The sequence below is a fragment of the Sorex araneus genome, chromosome 4, assembly GCF_027595985.1.
Source record: "Sorex araneus isolate mSorAra2 chromosome 4, mSorAra2.pri, whole genome shotgun sequence".
Classification (NCBI taxonomy): domain Eukaryota; kingdom Metazoa; phylum Chordata; class Mammalia; order Eulipotyphla; family Soricidae; genus Sorex; species Sorex araneus.
Genome location: NC_073305.1, coordinates 139928938 through 139945883, shown reverse-complemented (window position 1 = coordinate 139945883; position 16946 = coordinate 139928938). Strand labels below are relative to the sequence as shown.

The 16946-nt window shown below is 41.0% G+C and overlaps 1 long non-coding RNA gene across 1 annotated transcript; it reads right to left on the bottom strand.

The window, feature by feature from the left end:
• Positions 1 to 420: 420 nt before the first annotated feature.
• On the bottom strand, positions 421 to 14245 carry LOC129404447 (uncharacterized). Its single transcript, XR_008629876.1, has 4 exons — positions 14100 to 14245; positions 13303 to 13362; positions 12317 to 12359; positions 421 to 1216 (listed from the first exon to the last, which is right to left on the bottom strand). It is a non-coding gene; the product is annotated as an uncharacterized LOC129404447 (long non-coding RNA).
• Positions 14246 to 16946: the final 2701 nt, after the last annotated feature.

Below are 16946 nucleotides of genomic sequence, written 5' to 3'. Positions count from 1 at the left end.
ACTGATTGAAGCCGTCTGCACAAGTGAAAGATTGGACAGCATGGATCAGTGTGTGAGCACAGCAGGCAAATGTGTGAGTCCTATGAGCACCACTACCAGGTACATGCATAAGTCCTGGTTATCAAAATGTCATTGCTGACAATGCAATGTTAATGATGACAATGATAATGATGGAAGGAAGCTGGATGGAAGGAAAGAGGCAAATAAACTAACAAATAAACTAATAACTAATACTGTATCACTGTATCACTATCATCCCGTTATTCATCGATTTGCTCGAGTAGGCACCAGTAATATCTCCATTTGTCCCTGTCACGTGCTAGTAGCCTGATAACATATTGGGGGCTCTTTCAGGATCAGGGGAATGAGGACCATAGTTGTTACTGTTTTTGGCATATTGAGTATGCCACATGTAGCTTGCCAGGATCTGCCACGTGGGCAGGATACTCTTGGTAGCTTGCTGGGCTCTCCAAGAGGTACAGAGGCTTTTGGGGTGGGCTCTAATCACCTTTACAGGTTCCAGTCTACCAAATGTAAGCTTTTGGTCGACTGGCATGTTGTAACGATCTGCACACTGACAAACACACACCTGCCTGAGTCTCTGGGCAGCACCTGGGACATCTGTGGCCTCAGGTTGATCTCCTGAGGTTGATGAAGTGTGCCCAAAGGTTGTTGAGCAGCTGGAAGAGCAGGACTTTATCTCGGAGGGTCTGTGCCAGGTCGAACACCTGCAGCAAGTCTCAGGTCAACCGGTGATTGGCTGACAGCACCCCACAATGGATGAGCCACTGCGTGCACTGCTGCCATGGCTCTATGTCCAACGGTGCTGTGCTCTGGCCGCTGCCATGGTTTCTCGGAGCCCCGCCAACGCCATTCTGTCCGAACCTTGCAAAACAACCAGCCATGTCCATCAGGAATCACGCGTAGAGTTCCAGTAGGGATCATGTGTAGACTTCCATATCTGGTGTGCCAAGCTGCATGGCAATGGCGATGGTTGGGCTGTGGAGGTCAGCTACTGGGGCTGGGTCCCTTGGGGCAGAGAGGGCTCTCACCTACCACCCTCTGGGGCGCCTCAAATGAAAACAACCTACCACGGAGTCCGATGGCATGGTTATGGGAAATTCATTTTATGCTCCCTTCTGGGAGAAGCAGCCGTGAGTCCTGGACGGTGGCTGATGAAGAGATTATCTGTCGCCATCAGGAGGTGGCTCTAAAACTAATAAATAAAGGTTAATGTTAATTAACTAAAAAGCAGATAAGCATATGAAACAAAATGTTGTGCATGTTGTTCCAGGCTGAAAAAGGATGAATCAGTGATTTTTAAATTTGTATCCTATTAATACTTCCTTGTTTTCCTATTAAACTATACACAAAACTTAAGTTCTAGGATGATTCAAAGTCTATATGCACCCAACTTTAATTACCAAGTACTATTTAGCAATTTACTGCTTATTTCCAGTTTACTTCAAACTTTATTAGGTACTAATCTGTAAGATAACTTTGATTTGTCCTTTCCACCTTGTCACAGGGAGTTTAAGCCTAATGAGTTACTCCCATCAAAGTGCTCCTATTCCTCTGTATTTATTTGTAACTGCTTTCTTTGTGCTCTGTTGATTTGTAAATATTGTTTTTCTCTTCTCCTTAAGTCCTTCACATAGTTAATTGAGAGCAATGTCCTTTTGTATGGACACAAGAAGACAGTTAATACTATGCTTTCATAACTTTGGCGTTAATTGATTCTGAATGATATTTAACTCTGGGGCATCAGTTCTCTCAACCTAAGCTTCAGTTGCCTTTACTTCCTAGTACCCCAAAAGCAGGGTTCCAAGTAGGGACAAGCTGTGAGCTATATGCTACCCTGGCATCAAAATGGGTCCGGCCAAAGCGCCATAATACATAACTATAAGTTAAGAGCATGGTCATAGACAAATTCTGTCATGATCCAAAAAGTAATAACTAGATTCAGACTCTGCTAGTGTTCATCATCATCATCATCATCATCATCATCATCATCATCATCATCATCATCATCCTGTTGATCATCGAATTTCTCGGGTGGTCTCAGTAACGTCTCTATTCGTCCTAGCCCTGAGATTTTAGAAGCCTCTCTTTACTCGTCCTTTCCAATGATGCCGCATTGGAGGCTCTTTCAGGGTGAGGGGAATGAGACTCATCATTGTTATTGGTTTTGGCATATTAATATGCCATGGGGAATTTGTGAGGCTCTCTTATGCAGGCAGAAAACTCTCAGTAGCTTGCCAGGTTCTCCTGGCTATAAAACTGGGAGTTTGGTTTTATAGTCTCTGGACGTTGGCCATTGGTGGGATTACACGGTGCAGGGGGCCATCCCTGGGTGTGGCCACCTAGCTACTGCTAGGGTTAGGAAATATTAATCCGGCCTGAGCATTGTAGTCTGAGTCTGTGGTGAGATGTTCCCAGGAAAGCCACCCTACAAGCTCAATCTTTCTCTTACTGTGTCCATACAAAATAAATAATATTAAGAAGTAGCATTAAGATGTTAATTAAGATGTTAAGTAATTGGACTAAGGAGAAGAGGAACACCCTTGAGCCTGTTGGGCGGTCAGGAAGGGCTTTCTTATGTTGATTTTGCTACTAGGCTGTGTGTAGTGTTTACCCACAAAGCTGGGGAGTTGGAGGGAAGAGAGAGTTGTAGAGAGATGAGAGAGAGAGGGCAAAAGCAGCAAGATGGTGCATGTAGAGACTAGCAAGGCGGACAGAGGGAGAAGAATGTAGAAGAATGCAGGAGCAGGCACATGGAGAGAGAGAGCCCAGGCTGCGAGATGGACAGCGGAGAGATGAGCAGGAGAGACAGGAGACAGGAATGAGGGGCTCAGAGATACTGGAACTGGCACGTGGGGAGAATGGAATAAATAGCAACTGATCAACAACAGGCTTGGCCCTCGTTTCCTCCTTTGTCTGCCCTATGGACTAGGCTGCCCCAGGTGGGGGAGCGGCCCAAGATCACCCAATCCAGGCCCTGATGCGGAGAGCCCCGAGGCCTCTGTAGCTGCCCAAAGATTATACACTAATCCATTCCAAACTAGCATGGGGCCTGGTAGGTTTGAAGGATAGAAACAATAAATGACAGGCCCCACCAGCTTCCCTAATTAACAAACTAAATGATTGGATCAAAGATGGTGAGGTAGGAATAGTATCATCATCATCATCATCATCATCATCATCATCATCATCATCATCATCATCATCATTATCATCATCATCTCATTGATCATCAATTTTCTCGCGTGGTCTCAGAGGAATAGTATGAGGAGGAAGTAATATCAAGAGAATATCACTGTATATTCCAGAGACTTTTACATTATCAATATTACTAATAGCACAGTTCTTAAGACTAACATTTTAAATATAGATACTAATAAATATAAAGCAACATTCCTTGGTTTGAAAAGTAGTGATTTTATAATGTATATGTATATATATAATATTATATATATATATATCAACAATTTCTCCCCACTAAAATATTCTTCAAATTTAGGAATCAAAATTCTTAAAAGCTATAAATATTTACATTATAGAAATCAACCTAAGATCATATGTACATTGCTAGCAAAATAGTCTGGAAACTATAGAAATAGACAAAGGAAAGAAGGAGAAAAGAAAAATTTATTGGATATTTGCTAGATATCAATTAAGCACATCTGTAATCCTAAAATTCCATAAACTATATTATCTAAATGAATTAAGATATAATACATTAAAATCAAATCTACAATTTACTTTTGGAAATTCTACAATTCTAGGTATCTTCTAACATCTTAAATTGTTAGTAGAAGCTTGGAAACTGGCCTCGCATGCTGGAGGAAATGGCAGCTAAGATAGAGAAGGGAACACCTAGTAGAAGATGTTGGGGGGAACCATTCGGGTTGGAAGATGTGAGCTGAAAGTAGACTATAAACCAAGCATGAAGGCAACTCAATACCTCTATTGTAAACTACAACACCCAAAAGGAGAGAGAACAAAAGGGAATGCCCTGCTGCAGAGGCAGAGTGGGATGGTGAGGGATGGGGTGGGGATCGTGGGAGGTATACTAAGAACATTAGTGGAGGAGAATGGGCACTGATGGAGGAATGGGTAAAGGATCACTGTATGACTGAAATGCAAACACGAAAGTCCCTAAGTTTGTAACTGTACCTCACGGTGATTCACTAGTAAAAAATTTTTAAAAAAATTGTTAGTATAACAACTACTCTAAATCTTAAAATAAGGTAAATTTTTTGTTTTGCTTTTTGGATCACACCCGGCAATGCACAGGGGTTACTCCTGGCTCTGCACTCAGGAATTCCTCCTGGCGGTGCTCAGGGGACCATATGGGATGCTGGGAATTGAACCCGGGTAGACGTGTGCAAGGCAAACACCCTACCCGCTGTGCTATTGCTCCAGCCCTAAGGTAAAATTTTAACCCCATTTAAATATGTAGCCAATGACTGTAATTAATGGGAAACAGTACATAATAAAGCAATCTATTATTTATTTTTTTTATTGAGCTATCATAACAAAGGAAACAATTTAATGAACACTTTAGTTTAGTAAAACAAAATGAACCAAGCTAAGTTCTAATGAATCTTCATGATAAAAATACTGAATAATTTTCTCTTGGGAATAATTGTTTGATATAGACATACCTTTAAAGTATGTAGAAATACAGTAAGTAAAGGGACACTAAGTGAAATATGTAAATTATACTAGTATTATATATAAAATTATCTATTCAATTTAGCAAAGTTTTCATTAACCAAATTTCAGTTACATAGCACATAATTTACTTTTCAGTGACAAAGTTCTTATTGTATTAATATTAGATCAGAGTTCTCCAGAGGGGGAAAAAAGACACCAATGGCATGTGTACATAGGGAAAAATATTTGTTTTAAAGAATTGGTGTCTTCAGTTGTGGAGGCTGCTAAATCTAAAATCTGTGTCAGCAGATCTGAGATCCAGGAAGAGTCAATATTGAGTACACGTTGGAAGGTGGAGGGCTGGGGAAATCCCCTCTTGTTTGAAGGTATTCAATCATTGTTTATTTAAGTTCTTCAAATAACTGGATAATGACCATCACTTGATGGAGGATAATCTTCTTTACCCACTCTAGGACCCAAGTGTTAATCCCCTATAGAAACATTCATACAGAACATTTCTAGGATAAGATTTAACTAAATGTCTGGGCACTTTGCAACCCAAATAAGTGAACATATAAAGCAATCATCACAGAGAAATATCCAGAGTTAAATTATCCAGAAATATCCAATCACATATCTCAGCAATGTGAACCAATCAAAGTAATGCATACAATTAACATCATAGGAACCTAAAAGATAATACGGGGATTACTGGCATTTTCTTCTATTACACGTGGCAGATCCCATTCAATCTCTGGTATTACACATAGTCAGGAACACAGAATGAAGAATTTGCCTGAATACTGTGGGTGTAGCTCAGAAACAAACAAGAAAAACCCATCACAATGACAATGCATGGGATCTGAGGTCTATGAGAAATGTTCATATTCACATCATTGTGACCACTCAGCATTTTTTGGGGGGGGGCTACACCTCAAAATGCTGTGGTGAGTATAAAATGCTCAGGGCTTGGAAATCTTCCAGAGGACCCCAGAGTGCCAGAGACTGAACATGGGGCTCCTTCACACAAAGCTCTCTGAGCCATCTCCCTGGCCCTACTTTCATCCCCTTTGCTGTTGTTGTGATAAGGGCTGCAAGGACTTGGCTGTGGTGCTCTCCAGGGACTGCACACTTTAGCCGCTGTGCTTGCACACACATGGTGTGGAGCTGCAGAGAGATCTGCACACTTACTGCAGCATTGAGGATCTTGCTGCCTTGCTGCCTTGCAGCTACTCAGAGAACTATCTAGAGAAAGGGAATTTAGTCTCTATCCTGATGTGCCAATGGCAGCTGATGGGACATGGGAAATGAGCTGTGAGCAGTGTTAACAGGGACAGATTTCAGTGTCCTCCACTAAGGAATCAACCTTGAAACCAGACTCATCACATAAAGAGTCAGCTGTGGTTCTGTCTTACACTGGCCGATTCCAATTTATCCAAACCTGTTCTGACTTGTCTATGAATTTTGTGAGCAACCTATCCATTCCCAATACATTTGTTCTACGCGTATGGTGACTAGAATGGGCAACCAAGAACCTTAACTAATAACATTCTTGTCTAACATGCTTCAAGGGAAATGACTGGGATATACCTTATAATTATGGGATAGCAGGAGCTATTATGATGTTACAAAGCCTGTGTTGATTTTTAGAATATGATGACTCCGATACATTTGCATCAGTCAACCCAAATCTTAAAGACAAATAAGAAAAGGTCCCTCCCGGTTATAAGCTGACTTGTGTAACTCCAAATTCATATATTAAAGTCTTCATTTCTAGAATTCTGATTATTGCGTTTAGAGATAGGGCCTTTAAGGGGGTGACTAGCTTAAAATAGGTTTGTTAGGATGGGTCCTAATTTATATATATTATTGTCCTCATAAAAAAAAGACATAAAATTCAGACTTTACAAGGGAATAATTGTGTGAGACTACCCAAAGACAAGTCAAAGATAGTCCGCACAAGTACCATCTGAATCTTGAAGCTCTTTTCTCAGATTGTGAGGTGAAAATTTTCTGTGAGACAATGATATGGCATTTTATTTTGGTTCCCTCAGTCAACTAATCTACATTCCTTATTAAGAATCTCACAATGTTGTAAAGGGAGAAAAACGTGGATAAATGTGAATGCAAAGATATCAGTTATATCAGGATAGTGGGGGAATATTAGGGAAAGAGGGATAAGGAATATGTTGTAGGAATCTGAATGTCATTTGCTTTATTAAGCAGTATCTTTTCTTGAATTTCACATAAATACTGATTATTTAAGCTTTAGAAGAAATAAAAATGTGCTTGTCTAGTGAACTTACCATCACAAATGAAGTGTAATGAAAGAAAACTATAGGGCTGGAATGATAGCATCAGGGTTAGGTACTTGCCTTGCACGTGACAGACTCAAATTTGAGCCCCAGCACTGCATATGGTCACCCAAGGACCACCGGGAATTACTCCTTAGCACCACTGGGTGTGTTTCAAACACTGTCTGCTCCCCGTCAAAAAGGAAAGAAAACTATAAAGCATCTGATGGAGAAAAGAAAACTAAGTCTTAAGATCCTACTTTTAAAGCTTTGCCTGAAAAATTCTTTCTAAAACCTAATATACCAACAAGCAACAATATTTAATGTCAACAGGTGAGGGAAAAAAATCTAGTTTCAAATGTTCCCACATTTGAAAATGTCCAAATTTTGGTACCTTGTAAAACAAAATGTCCAAATTGTGATACTTACCAACAATGGAGGATTATGAAGAATGCTACTGGCATAACTGTGACTAGATATCCCATAGTGAAATATTTAATGCTTTAGAAAATAAGAAAACTTTGTTATAGAAACTAGAGTGAGTAGCACAAAGGACTCAATCTTTGCGGTTTGCACACACTAAGGTGGAAGTTATTGCTATATTAAGAAAATATGGCAATCACTTGATACCCAATAATGAAAAGCTGAGGTGGAAAAAATATCATATGACAATTACATTTCAATAAAGCTAAGAGAAGTAAGGCAATGTTAGTGATAGAAGAAAGTGAAGACAAAGTTAATTGTCCTGCTCTAACTGCTGCATGATATCAGCATTTTCTGTCCATGAACAGACAGAATATAAAATGATATTGAATCTTCAATAGTTTATGATTTTAGTCAAGTGCTTTTGCTCAACTTTAAAATATATATATGCGCATATATATATATATCACTGTCACTGTCATCCCGTTCGTTGCTCATCGATTTGTTCGAGTGGGCACAAGTAACATCTCTCATTATGAGACTTATTGTTACCGTTTTTGGCATATTGAATACACCACGGGTAGCTTGCCCAGGCTCTGCCATGTGGGTGCAATACTCTCGGTAGCTTGCCAGGCTCTCCGAGAGGGGTGGAGGAATCGAACACGGGTCGGCTGCATTAAAGGCGAACGCCCTACCACTGTGCTATCGCTCCAGCCCTCATATATAAGTTTGATATATATCAAAGTTCTCAAAGTTTGGATCTCTTGATTTCAAAGTTTGGATCTCTTGATTTCAGTGTTATTGACTCTGTGGTTTGGATATTTGGCCCTATCACCCCTTAACCCCACCTATGTACCTTAATCTCCTGACCTGGCCTCCTTTGCTTCTCATCTGTCTCTTCTCCCTCTCCCCTCACTCTTCCTTTCTCTGTCTCCCTATACTCTGGGGCCAAGAGTGATCTGGGCATTATCCCTTTAAACCACTGAAGTCCTTCATTCAGTTATTCTAAATGCCATATACAAGTGATATTTGTGTTTATCTTTCTTCTTCTGACTTCATTTAATGTGATGTCTTCCTGTTCCATCCATGTTGCCACGAACTGCATGATTTCATCATTCCTTGCAGCTGTGTGGAATTCCAGTGATTCTTGGTGACTGTGGCAGTTATTTACTGTAGAGACCCTGCAACACTGAAGGTTAACTGGGTCACACTCGAGCCTCCGGGACCATACCCAAGTCATACTTGGGTGGCCTCCAGAGTTGCATCCAAAGATGCTCAGGAGACTATGTGACACTGGGATCAAACTGGGGTGGATCACATGCACCCTCCAGACTCTCCAGACCTCTCATTGAAGCTTTTTTTTTTTTTTATTAACATGAACATAAATGGAGAATGTAACGATTTACTTTACTGTCAATTTGATGGTCAAATCAAACCTTTAACTTTCCAATTAAACCTAGTCAAAGCTAATGTGAGGTTGCCTCAGAACTTTTATATTTTTCTTCTTGGATTGGGATAAGAATCTAAGATTTATCTTGAATTAAATATAAAATTTCTTTGGGTTCATGGTAGAGGGTAAAATTTCTCACTGCCAAGGATCTTCTGGCATTAAATGTTAAGAGATTTGTATCCCTCCTTGCAAGCTAATAAATTAACATGTTACTGTTCCCTGGATGCTGACAGAAGATAGGAACTCCTGATTAGGGGATTCTTTTGACTGGCACTTTTTAAAGTTTGCTTAATAAAGTTTGGGTCTCATTACTTCAGTGTTGTTGACTCTGTGGTTTGGCTATTTGGCTCTATCATTTTTTTTTGTACCTGGATCCCCTTAACTCTGGCCCTCATTGCCTCACTGCTTCTCATCTATCTCTTCTTCCCTTCCCCTTCACTCTTATTTTTTTTGCTTTTTGGGCCACACCGAGCAATGCTCAGGGGTTACTCCTGGATCTGCCCTCAGGAATTACCTCTGGCGGTGCTTAGGGGACCATATGGGATCCTGGGAATCGAACCCGGGTCGGCTGTGTGCAAGGCAAATGCCCTATCCGCCGTGCTATCGAGCCAGCCCCCCTTCACTCTTATTTCTTTCCTTCTGACCCCCATACTTACCAGGGTCAAGGGTGATTCAGGCATTGCTCCTCTGAACTACTGCAATTCCACCTCTAGTTACTCTAAATACCACATAGAAGTAATAGCATCATGTGTTTATCATTCTTCTTATTATTACCTTTTACTTCTTTTTCTTACTTCATTTAACATATCTTCCAGTTCCATTCATGTTGCAGGAAATTGCATGATTTCATCATTTCTCATAGGTGTGTAGTTCCTATTGTGTATATCTACCACATATTCATGATCCACTGATCTTTAGTTGGACATCTAGGTGGATACCAAATCTTAGCTGTTTTACTGAGTACTGCAATGAATAATGGTGTGCATATGTTCTTTTGAATGAATGTTTTTCTGTGCCGGGATACCAAAAGTGGAAATGCTGGGTCATATGATAGCTCGATTTTAAGTTTTCTGAGAACCCTCTATACTGTTTACCATAGGGTTGAACTAGACAACATTCCCACAAGCAGTAGATCAAAGTAGAAAAGTAGATTCAGAATTTTCCATGTCAAATATATCAATTCTGACCTGTAAGCTGGGTTGAATCTACCTGTCATCTAAGCCTCAGCAATCAGGTCAAGGACAAGCTTCACTCACTCAAGGACAAATTTTTACCACTTTTTCTAATTAATTGAGTCACACATTAAGATACTGATTACAGAGTAGGTCATTCCTCTTGGGTGTTCTTCTAAGTTAATAGACACAACTCAACAGACATCCTAGGGCTCTTCCATCCATTAGTGATTCCTGAAACACCTGAAACTTTCATGACCTTGCATGCAAGTTACTATAACCTTGGCAGTGAAGAAATTAATGCTTGGTTTCCACAGTAGAAGTATAGCCCTGGAGGTAAATGGAATGTCCCCAGAAACTTGATTTGAAATGTTCGAACTCCCTCCTGGGGCCAAAATAAATGAGTGTACAGACCAGTTGTGCATCTGACATGGTGAAAAAAATTCCTGTTTATGGAGAAGAGTTTCAAAATTAGGATCCTGTTCAGGCAAATGTCTTTAAACATGCTCCCTGGTAGTCTGCAACCCCCCTCCCCAAATGTTCTTCATCAACTTCAATCCTTACACACACACCCCGCCCTGTTAACCCATATACAAAATTTTTCTTCATCAACAAGTAACAAAAGGAAAGTGCTGGGGCTGGAGCAATAGCACAGCGGGTAGGGCGTTTGCCTTGCACGAGGTCAACCCGGGTTTGATTCCCAGCATCCCTTATGGTCCCCTGAGCACCGCCAGGGGTAATTCCTGAGTGCAGAGCCAGGAGTAACCCCTGTGCATTGCTGGGTGTGACCCCCCCCAAAAAAAAGGAAAGTGCTTAATACTTAGAGGACTATATCATTTGATCAAAATGTTTGCCACCAAATCTCAGATGTTCCCTCAGATATTATAATTTGGCTGACAAGGCTTTTCTTTTCCTAGAATCATGCCCCTTTCACCATCTTATTTCATCACTAACAATTGTCCAAAACTGTGAAAAATTCAGCCCATTTTCAAGATAATAAGATAGCCAACCTCAGCTTCGAAGATGCTGATATAAAATATGCAAACTCTCTGTTAAATTCATAAGATAATTTTTTTCAATTTTATTTTTTCTGTACTATTTTCCCCAGCCCCTAGAGTCAGAAGTAATTGGTAAGTCATAATAGCTATGACCATAATGTTGGCATTCATTTTTTTATCTTTACTCTTTTTTTGGTTTGGGGAGCCACACCCAGCAGTTCTTGATGCTATGCTCAGCTCCATGCACCCGGGTTGCTTCCAGCATTGTTCAGGGGACTATATTGTGACGGGGGTTGAACTAAAGCCTTCTGCATTCAAAATTATATATGCAACACCTAAGCCACATCACGATCACGAAATCCCGTTAATCACCGATTTCTCAGGCGGGCTCAGTAATCTCTCATTTTGTCCTTTCCCTGAGATCTTAGAAGTCTATCTCAACTCAGCCCTCCCAACTATGTCACACTGGGGGTTCTTTCAGCCACATACCTAGTCCAAATTCCCAGTTTTTCTATGACAAGAGGAAAAGGGCCAGAGGTGGGAGAGATACAACAGAGTTAAAGCTTGGCTTGCATGAGTTCAAACCTGGAAAAATCCCCAGCACCACATATAGTTCCCTAGGCTCTGCTAGGAGTGATCCCTGAGCTCAGATCCAGGAGTAAGTCTAGAGCACTGCTAGATGTGGCTCTCCATTTCCCCCAAAAAGGAAGAGAGTCAGATAACCTGAACTTGCATTGGATTTGCATTACAGGAGGAGGAGCCCTGAATTTATGGAATCTACATCTATGTAAAGACTGGCAATCATTCTGCCAAGGGAGCACTTTTCCTTCTCTTCCAAAGCTGTGCACTATGCAAACATCTTTGAATAGACTGTATGGAACAAAGACTGTATGGAATAAAGTACCTCTACTTTCAGGATAATTCAGAAGCCCATAAAGAGTTTTCAATAGCAATCTAGATTGTAGTCAGTTATATATACAAAATCCTGACCACAAAGGTCGAACCATCAGTATTGTGCTTACTCAACTTAAAAAAAAAATGTAACAGTCAAGGAGTCAGGTATTGGGGTGGGAGGGAATCTAGGGTAAGGATGGAGATACCAGAAGGTAGGAACATTGCACTCCTGAAAGCTCATTGTAAGCAACCATAGAAATAATGTGTCTAAATAAAAGGGAGGGGAAAAGTGTTGTTTTGCTTATTTTTATCTTCCAGGTAACAAGATGTGTAAAATCCTGGCCTGGAATTGGTAGAAATGAAATCCTCAAGGATCAGTTTCTTAACCTGCTATTCCACCATTCTCTTTGTTTAGCTTCCACATACCTGTGAGTCCTCACATGCACATGCCAAGGCCATGTGTACAGTTCTAGTGTTCAGTGGAGAATGATGGTCAGTGGTCAGTTTTGAAGGGAAGTTGAAAAAAAAAAAGATGAGATAGAAAGAAGAATTAGAATACATGTGGAGGGCAATTTGGAAACACTCGTTAGTGCATTTTCCCAGACATAGTATTGAGTAAAAAGTTTTACTAGAAAACTTACACAAGCACACAGAGTAGATCAAATAGTATTATGCTTTTAGGGTCACAGACAAAGCATTAAGCAATTCAGTCTAATAGGTGCTTAATGCAATTAAGTAATTAAGTACATAAGCTATGACTGAAAAATATATCTTAAATAAAAATGGGTAATTTCAAATTTTATTACACAAACTTCACAGTTCAGATAGCAGTATAATATTTCATGATTTGGTGCTGCTGTTTAGATTTATGCGTTACAGTTGTAGAGTCACTGTCACTGTCATCCCATTGCTCATCGATTTGTTCGAGCAGGCACCAGTAACGTCTCCATGGTGAGACTTGTTACTGTATTTGCCATATAAAATACACCATGGCTAGCTTGCCAGGCTCTGCCATGCAGGCGGGATACCTCTCAGTAACTTGCCGGGGTCTCCGAGAGGGACAGAGGAATTGAACCCAGGTCGGCTGTGTGCAAGGCAAATGTGATACCCACTGTTCTATCGCTCCAGTCTGAGATTAAAAAAAAAAAAAAAAAATAATAATAATAATAATAATAATAAATAGAGTCAGGGAGATACTCAAAATGTTGAGGAATATAGAGTTCTGCCCATATTTCAAACACGAGAGGAGCAGGAGCTAGAAGAGGCAGTGGAGTCTGGGTGTATGACACCCAGCGTGATAAAGCTGAGTTTGCTCAACTCTCAGAGCATGCCCCATGGTTCTTTACTGGCTCACAGGGAGAATTTCTGCAATATGTGTCTGTTATGCATAAGGCCAGGGTTAGACTCAGTACCTTATGGCCTCCCAAGCATCTCTGGCAACAGTGGTCCCAGGCACTGCTGAAGCGGTCCTCCTCAAAATAAGAGAAGAAAAGGAAAAGGATTTAAGAAAAATTAAGTCCATACCCATAGCACAGAAACTAAATTTTAAAAGTTTAAATCAATTGATCTCACTTATTTGTTCTACAATCATACTCTCAATTATACCTTCTATCATCATGTTCTCAACTTGCTCGCTTCTACTATATATTGTCTAAAACTCCCATTTTCTTCTTTCTTTTTTCTTTCCTGGTGCCACACCCGGAGGTGCTCAAGAGTTACTCCTGGTTCTACACTCAAGATTCACTCCTGGTGGTGCTTATAAAACCTCCATTTCCTAATGGTTACAAAGGTCTGATAGAGGAATATAAGCATGGTGAATAACGTCTGGGCCTTGGTTTCAGTAGCTGATATTGCATTTGACCTAAAGTTTGTTGTATGTGTTTAGGAACATCATTCTTTCATCCGTTTTGATTCTCCCCCGCCCTTCCCTTCCTGTTGTAGTGCCTGGGCTTGCACACCTGGTTGTGATTCTTGCAGAGGGGTGCACACTTGTGGCACCAGGCTCACAAAGGCAATGCTGACAGGACAGTACTTGGCAACTCATGTTGCAGGGAACTGAACTTTGAACTATTGTCGTCACACTTGTAAGGGAGGTGCCCTGCCACTAAGCCACATCACTGGGCTCCTAGGAACACAATTCTTATGCCAGTTCTTATTACTTGATAAAGCTCCAATGCCAGTTTCTAAAGGAAAGATAATTTTCACTTACTAGTTTAAAATCATGAAGTAATAAGCAGCATAGCAAGTTCTTCATTCAGGGCCAGAGTTTCAGTACAGCAGGTAGGGTGCTTGCCTTATAGGCGACTCATCCAAATTTGATCCCTGACACCTCATATGGCCCCTGGAGCGACACCAGGAATGGTCTATGAGCACAGAAATACAAGTAAGTCCTGAGTATGGCAGGCATGGCCAAAAAACAAAACTAAAACAAAAAAGAAAAGAAAAAGAAAGAACAAATTCCTCATTCAATTAAAATTCATATACAGGTTTTTCTCACAAGTTTGAGGCTATGGATGCACTGTCACACTGTCCCATTTTTCATTGATTTGCTTGAGCAGGCACCAGTAACGTCTCCATTGTGAGACTTGTTACTGTTTTTGGCATATTGAATACACCACGGGTAGCTTGCCAGGCTCTGCTGTGTGGGCAGGATACTCTTGGTAGCTTCCCGGGAGAAATCGAACCAGGGTTGGCTGCATGCAAGGCAAATGCCCTAACCGCTGTGCTATTGCTCCAGCCCATGGATGCAAGAAGTAAAAGTTATTATGACTACCATTAAAATAATAATCATAATGCTTTATTATATTTGCTTAGTTTTTTCTGTTGTTGCTATTTTGTATTGGGGGGGGCTTTATCAGTAGTGCTGGCAGCTACAAGGGCTACACTAGACAATGGGAGACTGAGAAGTGCCAGGGATCAAACCTAGCCCCATACATGCCAGTTATGTGCTGTGCTTCAATCCTTTGAGTTATCTCCCTGCCCACTTCACTGTTCTTTGCTGCATATAAATATTCTAACATTAATTTATTATGTCAATTACTTCGCACAGCAGAGCCTGGCAAGCTACCCCTGGCATACTCAATATGCCATAAACACTAACAACAAGTCTCCCAATGGAGACGTTTCTGGTGCCCGCTTGAGCAAATCGATGAACAACTGGACGACAGTGCGATAGTGCAGTGCTACAGTTCAATTACTTAAAGATATTTCACTTGAAATTTTTCAAAATTAAAATATTGAAGAAACTTAATTTTCTTATTTGAATAGAATAATGATTTGATTCTTTGAATGATAAATTTTTAATTTTCTCATTTGAGCTACTTGATATTCATATGACCAGTTACTCTTTTAGCAACACGGCCTCATTTGACGGATAAAGGAATTCAGGCACACAAAAAGTAACTGGCCTTAAGTCAAAGGGAGCACAGCCATAGTTTGGCCCCTTCTCTCAAGTAACACTGTTCCAAGCCGAGTGTTTAGTGAAGTTGTGGAAGATTGTGATCAAGGAAATCAAGTTGGGTTAGAAGGGTCCAAATCAACCACCAGGGAAAGTGTGAGAAAAACGTCTTGGTTGGGGAGAGAAAAACAGAAGAAAAAGTCTGAAGAATCTTCCCAAAGTGAAAATACTTTCATGTCAGGTTTCCTTCTGTTGGCTCTGAGAAGAACATTTCCTTCTTCAGAATAAGAACGAACTGATTCTGCTCTCAAAAATCTATCACATGGATTTGGAAATGGAAAGAACAAAACTCTGAACCTCAATATATGTAATTAACTTGACTCTGACTCATTGTTTCTCAAATGTTCCAGTAGGAACTGCACCAGAAACCTGGAGTTCGTGTTAAGAAAAAAAAAAAAAACACAAAAAAACAGGGGTGGGGACAGAGCGATAGTACAATGGGTAGGGCGTTGCACCAGGCTTACTCCAGTTAGGTTCTCTCAGCATTGCCTGGAGTAATTCCTGAGTGCAGAGCCAGGAGTTAGTAATCCTTCTGCAGCTCCGGTGTGATTCCCCCCACACACACCCCAAAAACAAACAAAAAAAAAGCACAGTGGTGGGGTGGGGGGAAAAGAAGCCTTCACTGAAATTACTTTCTCTAAATTTCTTTTGGGTGAGGTTCAGGAATTTTGCTACTTAAGGACTGAAACTTTGAGGAGTTTGAAATCAAATAGCAAAAGAGACCAAAGGCTCCTGCTTTAATTAAAGCCCTACTAGTTTTGTATGCGGGTGAGGGAGAGTATATTTGGGGACAGTTGTAAATAATAAAGGTAGGACAGCTTTGCAGTGTTAATTCTCTGCTCCTTCAATTGCAAGGTTTTGAGTTAGGTTCTTGGTAACTGTAGTTTTTAACACAGGGACACAGCATTTATAACTCCCATGAGTTTTTAAAAGCCCTTTCTCTTAGTATTCGGTTCCCATTTTTCACAGTGCCGCCAGCAGCAGCAGCAGTAGAATGGAGTAGAGTGTGTTGCAGAATTTGAAGACAGGATTTAAACCCCAGACCATTGAAAGGATCCAGTCCCCCTACATGTTCCTACTTAGTTAAAAAACAATAATAATAAAGTTCTTGGGGAGAATGGGGATGTCTCAAATATGTTAACAAGTATCTATTATAAACGGGTATCAATGGGATACACTATAAATTAGAATCGTGTTGTTCACAGAAATGCTCATTCAAAGCCTGGCAGTACATTTCACAAGTTAAAGTCTGTAATAGGTCCCCGTGGGAGGTCAGAACCTCAGAGCAATCATCAGAAGAATAAATGAAAACCGCGGTAGCAGTTGTGAGCTGCAGGTTGGCGGGTTCGTGGGGACCGGAAGGGGTGCGAGGGTGGTATATCTCCCCGCCTGGCTCGTGGCACGTGGTCGGCAGGGCGGGAGCGTCGCGACAGTGGGGGAAGGGAGAGGCGTGGGACGCCGCGGAGGGGGTCTGGGCGGCCCCGGCTACGGTTGGGAGGAGCCGACTGCGCATGCTCGGGATGGGCTCTACCACTGTGCGTGAACACAGAGGGGGAGAGGTCCACCAGGCTTCACGCTTTTCCCACTTATGAAGAGCTT